This window comes from Acyrthosiphon pisum, chromosome X (assembly GCF_005508785.2).
Source record: "Acyrthosiphon pisum isolate AL4f chromosome X, pea_aphid_22Mar2018_4r6ur, whole genome shotgun sequence".
NCBI classification, from domain to species: domain Eukaryota; kingdom Metazoa; phylum Arthropoda; class Insecta; order Hemiptera; family Aphididae; genus Acyrthosiphon; species Acyrthosiphon pisum.
In genome coordinates, this window is record NC_042493.1 from 14,940,215 (window position 1) to 14,949,309 (window position 9,095).

A 9,095-nucleotide genomic window follows, 5' to 3' on the forward strand; every position below is an offset into this window, starting at 1 on the left:
TAAGCCACTCAGTAACCCATATTATTTGATCGCGCAAACATGTTTTTAAAGGAATTTTTCGATCGATTTTTTTCCGCGACACGTCCTCCAGTATTCTTCTTTTTAGACCTGTAAATATTTAATTCATACAATATCAATTTTTGGATACTTATAATTTAGATATCTAGGTATGTTTTCTATAAATAAAAATAGTATATTGAATTTCAATTCAAAATACAATTCTGATGGTACCTTTATATAATTTAATGCCCTAGAAAACCACACGGTTATTTAGTTTTATTTTTAGATTCTGAACGGAATGATTTCATAATTATGTGTCTTTTTGTTCTGTTTGTCATCAACATTTGGTGGAATAAAAATGCTTTGACTTTATAGTGACTCAAAAACAAATATCCGCATATACTTTAAATTATCATAAAATTAATATATGACAAATTTCCATACAAGATAAAATTTTCAAAATATAATGACTATTTTTGATTTTATATAGGCGTAAAATTCTTTATTGTTTTATACAAATATGTAATAAATGCATCGTTGTTGGGAAAAATTAAACCAATCTTTCGTAATACTAATGAGAAAATAAGTTTCTTTGAAAGCAGTATCAAAAAACATAGGCATCATAAAAATATAAAATTGATAACATACCCGAGCAGTATCATTATTCGTAAAGATAGATACCTAAATCATCGAATTTAATAATTTATCACATCCAGTACACACTAACCTACTATACCTATAACAGTGTAGTACCCATTTATAAAAATTAAAATCCGTAGAACTTTAATGTTTGTTTTTTAAATAAATACTTAATTATTACTAAGTGTACATAATCCGAGAGAATTATTAGTGTGGATGGGGGGGGGGGGGGGGGGGGGTTAAACAAACAGCCATGTATAAATATGATTAAATTAAAAGCCGAAACTATATTATTTATTTATTTTGTGGTTAATGTCTTAGTAAAAACATACGTTTAATTCAGAGGAAAAAAGTTCTAACTATGTGAAAAAAAATATTAACAAGTTTAAAATTAAAAGCAATAATTTTAAATTTTACTAATATTAAAAATTATAATATTAATTAGGTATACCTTTACAGGCGATTCAATTTTTTGAAATGCATGCTGTATTCCTTCATTACACGGCGAACGATCAAAAGTTATTGTAAATTGTTTGAATAGGTAGAATAAATTATTTATTTATTAATAATCAATGGGCATAATCCCTTTAACAAGAAAAAACACATCACATAATAATTGGTTCATATGAAACTAATAACAGAGGGATAAATAAAAATACAACTAGAAAGAAAAAAAAATAACAAAAATAAAATATATTTATAAAAACAAAAATATAAAATTAATTAATCAAATTATGTTGTATTCTGCCAATAAATCATTTTCAAATTGTTGGCAACCCTGACTCCGCTCCAAGAGACCCCTCCTTGATATACCTCTTAATAGTATTTAAGTTAGTCTAGTTTCGGTGACCTCAGCGGAGGAACGCCTACCGAGCGCGCCGTACCAAAGTTGAGGCATGTTCACTCGTTGTTTGTATTTACTTTTTATTAATTACTTGTGTTAATAAACGTGTGAACTTTAATATTGGTGTGAAGTAATTATTAAAAAACCTGACAACAAAATTTATACTTAAATTATGCTTCAATATCAAAGGTTCATAAATGTAAAATATAATTTTGAAAACTACTTAAAAGCCAAAACAGGTATTCTGGTATAAACATGAACATTTTAAAATTATTTATATTGCAGGATTTACTATCTGTATGGAATAATAAAATTTTATTTTTTTATTTTATCAGAAATATATACTGACAAAAAATAAAATATTAATAAAAAATATTAAATTGATTTATCTAAATCCTGTAGACTAAAAACTTATTTATAAATTACTGTATAAAATACACATAACATTTATAACATAAAAAACATATTAGATTATTAGGTACTCTCAGTGAACAGCTAACATAATAAATTACTAATCATCAATATTGGTCTACAGTTATTTATTTCAGTTCGATTTTCTCCTTTAAATAGTGGAGCTACTACAGCTATTTTAAATTTCTCAGAAGTCAGAAATATTTCTCATGTATTTAATACTCAGATTATATATATAGAAGTGGATCTAATATAGATAATTATACTAGGGTTTTGATAATTTACATATATTTTATCAAATCCGGCAGCTGTATCATCTTTAAGAGTTTGCAAGATATGTTGTTCCTTTATTTTTTCAATAAAAATATTATCATACGAGTTTCCGTTGAGTGATACGACTTCATCTTAAGGATTATCAATTTATGTCATTATTACTATACACAGCTTACCATTTTTCAGATTGCAATTTAGTTTTTACCCTTTCATGATTAATTATTTCAATCGTATTTTTACTATTTTTATTGTGTTTAGATTTTAAATTTATATTTATTGGTATTGCTAATACTAATACTGTTAAAAAATGATCAGTGATATATGCCTGTATAACCCCTGCCTCAAAATATTTTATTTCACTATTATTTTTGTCAAAAATATGATCTATTCAAGAATGTCTTAAATTATTTGGTGTTCTAGTATACACATTGTTAAAATATTTAAAATCATATAACGACATCATATTTAAATAGTTATTATCAATCGAATTTATGCCAACTATATTTATATTTATATCCCCTAATAATGCCATAATGTCATTACAGTTATTTTCATCTGATAGGATATTATTTGACATGGTCAAAAATTCCTGGATATCATTGGTTATTGATCAATATAATACACAGAATAATGTTAAGGATTAATGGAGATATTAATTTTTAATCTAATGATATTTGCTTCACTAATATCAAATTCAAAAAACTGTATACATAAATATTTTTTATACACAACAATTATTCCGTCGTTTTGATTCCTTTTAATTTTAGTAAAATAAGCATTATAATCACAGATAGATATATTTCAACAATTAACGTCACGCCAAGTTTTGGTTAAAATTATTATATCTAAAAGCATATTTTTTTTATCATTCTCTAAGAAAAGTAGTAGATCATCTAATTTAGTATTTACTCTTCTTATGTTACAACACATAATATTAAGAAACAAAGGACTATTAATTTTATGACTGTATATAATGTCTGAGAAAGAAAGAACCAAAATAATTAGTTGTATAATTAGAAAAAGTTGAGGTAATAAAAAGTGAAAGCGATTGCAAATGTTACTTCAAAATCTAAATAGTTATAAAATATGTAAAGTAGTTAATAATTGCCACCAATCAAAATATTGTGTTTTTGTTTCTTTGGCCCTTCATTAACTTCTCTGAGAATTGTAAGATGTTATAACTTATAACTGTGCTCAAGAAAGAAGAAAACTGCAAAAAGTAAAATCCAGAAATATGTTTCCATTATTATTAATTATACATTATACATAATAATACCAAATGTGTAAGTAAAATAATGACATAGACTCATAGACTAGCTAATTTCGTTAAATCATTTTTTTCAATATTGATATTCTGATTTTAAAACTATCTATTTATAATAAACAATGAGTTTTATACTATTTCCATTTTACATAATCAATTTACCTAATTAGAACATTTTGATCAAATTATTACGTGTCAATTCATTTTTAAGTTTTAATCAATAATTTAAGTTAGATAACTTATTATTAACATTAAAAAAAAATGTTTTATAATCTATAAAAAAGAAACTAACTTCTAACTTCTACTCTAACTTAATTTACTATATACAAGAAAAGCTAGAAATTGTATCAATACCTCTTATAATCATAAACTATTTAAAGAATAAATCTAGCACATCCAAGAGATTCCTTAGATTACTACTTTAAGATACTGAGCGGAACGATGAATTATGTATTGATTTTACAATAGTCACGTGAGTGTGTTTTTTTAATCCCTAAACATTTGTTTGTAAACTTATATAGGAGAAAATATGCTTCGATTTTTTAATTTCAGCATCTAATGAAAATTTAAATATAGTTGGTACTTTAGAGAGGTTAACAGAGAGTTTTATGCAATACCAGTTATTAACAAAATTGATTAAATTTTTGGATATAATTAAAAAAATTAATAACTGTAGATACTTTTAAATTTTTATTGTCTATAAAAAATTGTTTGTTAGGACAAAATACTTGAAAATGTAATGAAAGGTTTCTCATAATTTGTTGTTATTGGAAATAAAAAAAAAAGTGTTACGTGAATCAACAATAATTGTTGAAGAGCTTTTAGAGTTTACATATTTTTGGCAATGGGTTTTCAGCCGTAATTTACATCAACATAATTTTCTTAATTTTATATAATTCAAAAGCAAATGACCGTAGATACTTGAAATTTTCACCAAATATAAAGTCATGTCTTTTGGAAGCATGATAATTTTTTGTATCGTTCATTATTTTACTCTAAATACTATTAGATAACAAAAACAATTTTTTATAATAGTTCCATTCTTTTTATTACCTATGTTCATCACTGGAGATCAACGACTGGTTCAGTTGATAGCCGATGCTAAAACCACTTCATGTCCAAATATTTTACTACCGTCGTCTGTTTCTAGTTTATTTATCACCTCTAATAATAAAAATATGTTTTTAATAATTATCTAGCAGTTTAAATTACTAAGGTACTACTTACTTGCGTAAGTATAGTAATACTTTTTTACTCGTATTTTGCTGGTTCTCAACTGCTGGACATTGGTATCCCCCGTAGATTTTTAATTGTAAATTGTATACTTAAAGCCCAAGCTTGGAGGTCTTAACACAGCTACAGTATTTCAATATGCTACCTATTAAAAATACGTACAAATATTAAAATCATATGAAAAAATTAGATTGATAATGACAAAATAATTAATCATAGGTAAATATAATCTTGGCGGAATTTGTGGTATTAAATTTACCTAATATTTAAAAAGTGAAGAAGTTTTTGACCGCAGTACTGTAGACATACATCTAGTAGATACTCCTCTTTCCTATATCTTTATCGATTTAATTCTAACTGGTTAGGTATTTTAGCGGTTCGTGGACTAAAGCAAATGTTAACACAGAAAGGTATCAAAAATCAACCGATAGCGGCATGGACCAAAAATTATAACACGCCATACCTACTAATTTTTTGTTTGCTGTGGATGCTGGGTGGGTGATTTTAAAGTAATCCTCGAGTCTGTTGATGTGCTACATATGTTTTCATAATCACCTTGTTGGAAACCATCTGTTGACATGTTAGTCAGACCAAAAGACTTAGGAGTAGGTGTAATAAATAATTTTTTATTCACAGTAAGTTGTATTTTGAAACCAAGGTTGGCGACATTTGTGGTATTAAATGTACCTAGTATTTAAATAGTGCAGAAGTTTTTGACCGCAGTACTGAAGCATGGCATATAGATACCAGACTAACCTAACTGGTTATTTTAGCGGTTTGTGGACTAAAGCAAATGTTAATACAGAATGGTATCAAAAATCAACCAATAGCGGCATGGACCAAAAATTATAACACGCCATAGTAATTTTGTGTTTGCTGTAGATGCTGGGTGGTGATTTCAAAGTAACAATAACAAAAATATAACATAGACATTTAAAAAATTTTTATTAATCATTTTTATGTACCTTGTTAATTTAAATTAGAATGTATTTTAATTATTTAAATTTTCTAAAAACTGCTATAATATGCTTATTACTCGCGTACAATGTACTTAAATTTGTATTTTATTGTGACAATGTTTTATATTACAATTATGACAACTCTGTATGATAGACTTCTCTGATATTTTTTATGGCACTTGTATAGGTATGGCAATTAAACATTTGATTAAATTCAATTAGTATTCAGACACTTTTATTATGGATCTCTAACTATTAAGCTTATACCGATATAACTAAATACAAAAAAAATATTGCCTCGAACAACTTAAAAATTAAAGTAGAGAAAAAGAGTACTACAATCGTATATTAGTTTAGCTGATTAGATGTGAAGAGATACCTATTGTATTTAATTACTTAATATATTTCCTTACATTGTATCCTTTTTATAAATTTATGAGATTGACATTGATCTGCTACATCTTGTCCGGGTTAGTTTTCTCTGTGTTATTCTTGAATTCAAATGAAATGTGTTTTATTTGAAAGACAGTAACTGAGCTGACATTGTATGGCTTGATAGGCTGCTACCTGAAAAAGAATAATCTGTTAAATTATGTTGAATTTATAGGTACAAAATATTATTACTAGTCATCATTAATTTCCATACATGTACAATGTCGATAAATTTAAACATTTCATCCATATTTATTTAGTGTTTAAAATTGAATAAATAAATATATTTATGTTTTGTTTTATTGTGGCTAAACATTTTATGAATATGTTTAATAATTTAGTTTGGTACGTTATTATTTATTTGTTGAATGATTTATTATTAATTATAATCATTGCTTACTAGTGTATCCATCAATTTATTTTAAGAGAGACTTTAGATGACCCAGTTCAATCTTTAAAATAACTTTGTAATGCAGTTTTATGGAAATTAGTTCGCGTGACAATTAGATTTATATAAGGTAACATCTTACAGACTTTACCACAGAGCAATTTGTTTATCACTAAATTCACTTATTTCTTATGATTTTTACATAATATGTCTACCTATTTAGTATTTACTATTTTTTATGTATTCAAATTCTTAACATGTATCATCAGTATAATTTTGCTTATTATATTTTATTGATCTGATGACTGTTATCAAAATATTCACTTTTTTAGTGATTAGGTGAAAAATACTTTGTTATCATTTCTATTTGCTTTTTGATTGTGTACAATTAATATAAATTTCAAGTATAACACTATAGTATAATACTGTTTTATAATATATCATAGTTTATTTATTTTGTTTGTAGTCTTTGATCAAAATTTCAAATTAATCCAAGCTTGTATTGTAGCATCAACATTGTTTTATTTCTTCTCAGTAATACAGCATTTCTGAAGTTGACAATGTGTCTTGCTTAATATAAATTTACTTTTATAAAAATTAATTTGATATTTGTTACACGAATTTGCTTAGTTTCTAATATTTTTAAAGAAGACCACTTGTGCAAAATCTTTCGTTTAAGAAATTACTCTTGCGATATACCTGTTTTTTATCGGACTCAGACTCTTCAACTCTGTTACAGCTGTCTGCGGTCGGTACACGGTAATATTGGAATTTGGAGTCAACTTTTTATACCATAAACTTTGGATCATACTCTATGGTATAGCCTTTATCACTAGTGTTATGTGTGTGTATACAAAATAGTATCAAATGTGTGTGTACTTTCTGTATATGTGTACACGTCTTCTCTGTTTTGGTGCCTATTATTTCTTTGAATTTCTAAAAACTGTGTAAAACCTGTAAATAACTGACAGTCACAAAACCATCAATAGTATCCATTATATTTAGGTGTTTTTTTATTGACTTCTAACTTTTATCTTTTTAATTAAGCTCACATAGGCTATAGGTACCCTATCAATTTAATGATAATATATTTTATGAAAACAATCTTATACTAACTATTAGTAAATATTACATACATACATACATACATACATACATACATACATACATACATACATACATACATACATACATACATACATACATACATATAGGTACAAGTACAGACATACATTGATAGTTATTTATTTATTGGTACATAATTATTAATATATGCATTTTGTTATCAGCAATATAGGAGTATGTGGTCAGTCGTCATCCTTGCCTTCATCATCCAGGGTTTATGTGTAATTGCACCTTGCACAACACTGCGTAGATATTGTTTGAAATTTGAAATTAGATCAGGTCTATACTTGATACTCTTATGATGCTTTTAAATTATAGTAATGAAATCATGAGTTTTTTGTGGGAGCTATAGAAATCCTAGGGGGGGCCTAATTACCCCAGCCACCCTATTTGCGCCTATGGTTGCATAGTACATACATATGCAATTATAATTAATTTTGAACTAAGATTGTTGTTCTTTAACAACGTATGGGGGAAAAATTTTATTGTCTGTATCTATAATATAAAGGGTCTGTTAAAGACATGTAGTTTTTCTAGAACTTCACCATTCTGTTGAACAGAAATCTGCAAAGTCAAGTTTCACTGTGATGCAGTCAATCTAAATCAATAATTATATTATATTATAAACAATATTTTGTTGATATGAGTGAAAATAACAAGCTTAATGAAACTACCATTTTCACTTTTCAAGTCTATAATAATAAATAATAATGAAATAATGGCTAGTTAATATTGTATTACAATTTACATTAAATTTAATAAAAAAATTTAAATTCATATTTAAAAAAAATAAAAATAAATTAATTAGGTATACACTTTTCAGTGGTAAAACTGTTTTAAATTTTAAAGATTTCGAAAAACTGTGTTTTTATTTTTAATTTCCTACTGGTTTTTATCCAGTGTTTTAACCTATTTTTTATAAATTTATATAATTATTGTCCTAGGTATTATAACACAACATTGTCATTATTAACTATAATAACGATTATTGACGACCGGGAGAATACTCAATTACTGGAAAACACATTCTTAAAAAACATGAAATGTTAATGTATCAATATTAGGTAATTCTGTTTGATTAAAGATAAAGATAGACATTTTCACATGTTAATGTTATTTTAATTTGTTTATACATTTATAACTAGTATTAGTTAAATGTACCTGATATTATATATTTCTATGTATATTGTATACTCTAATCCAAAACCGTTAATAACAATTGGTTAATCAGTCTGTGGTGGGTAGTCTGTTATTAATTGTTAAAATGTATGATAATATTTTGTCTTACTTATAATCGATTAATCGTGATAATATCAATTACATCAATACCAATAAATTAATTGATTATGAACATAAATTATTAACAACAATCGATCATTTAAAAAAAAAAAATAGCACACACCTACTATTTACTATGGTGGAGAAAAAGTTAACCAATGGTGAAAAGAAATTGGCATCACTATATTATAAAACCATATTATAAAACTCAAATAGCACCACTGTTAGGTTTTCTGAAATAAATATGTA

The 9,095-nt window shown here is 25.8% G+C and overlaps 1 long non-coding RNA gene across 6 annotated transcripts; it reads right to left on the bottom strand.

The window, feature by feature from the left end:
• Positions 1 to 10: 10 nt before the first annotated feature.
• LOC103308114 lies at positions 11 to 6,746 on the bottom strand. 6 transcript variants are annotated; one of them, XR_003838786.1, is made up of 7 exons: positions 6,456 to 6,746; positions 6,037 to 6,190; positions 5,132 to 5,234; positions 4,924 to 5,049; positions 4,659 to 4,809; positions 4,485 to 4,595; positions 11 to 108 (listed from the first exon to the last, which is right to left on the bottom strand). It is a non-coding gene; the product is annotated as an uncharacterized LOC103308114 (long non-coding RNA). The 6 variants fall into 6 exon arrangements; XR_001678824.2 differs by having other exon boundaries at positions 5,128 to 5,234; positions 6,456 to 6,745; XR_001678822.2 differs by lacking the exons at positions 4,924 to 5,049; positions 5,132 to 5,234 and adding an exon at positions 1,091 to 1,224 and having other exon boundaries at positions 6,456 to 6,741.
• Positions 6,747 to 9,095: the final 2,349 nt, after the last annotated feature.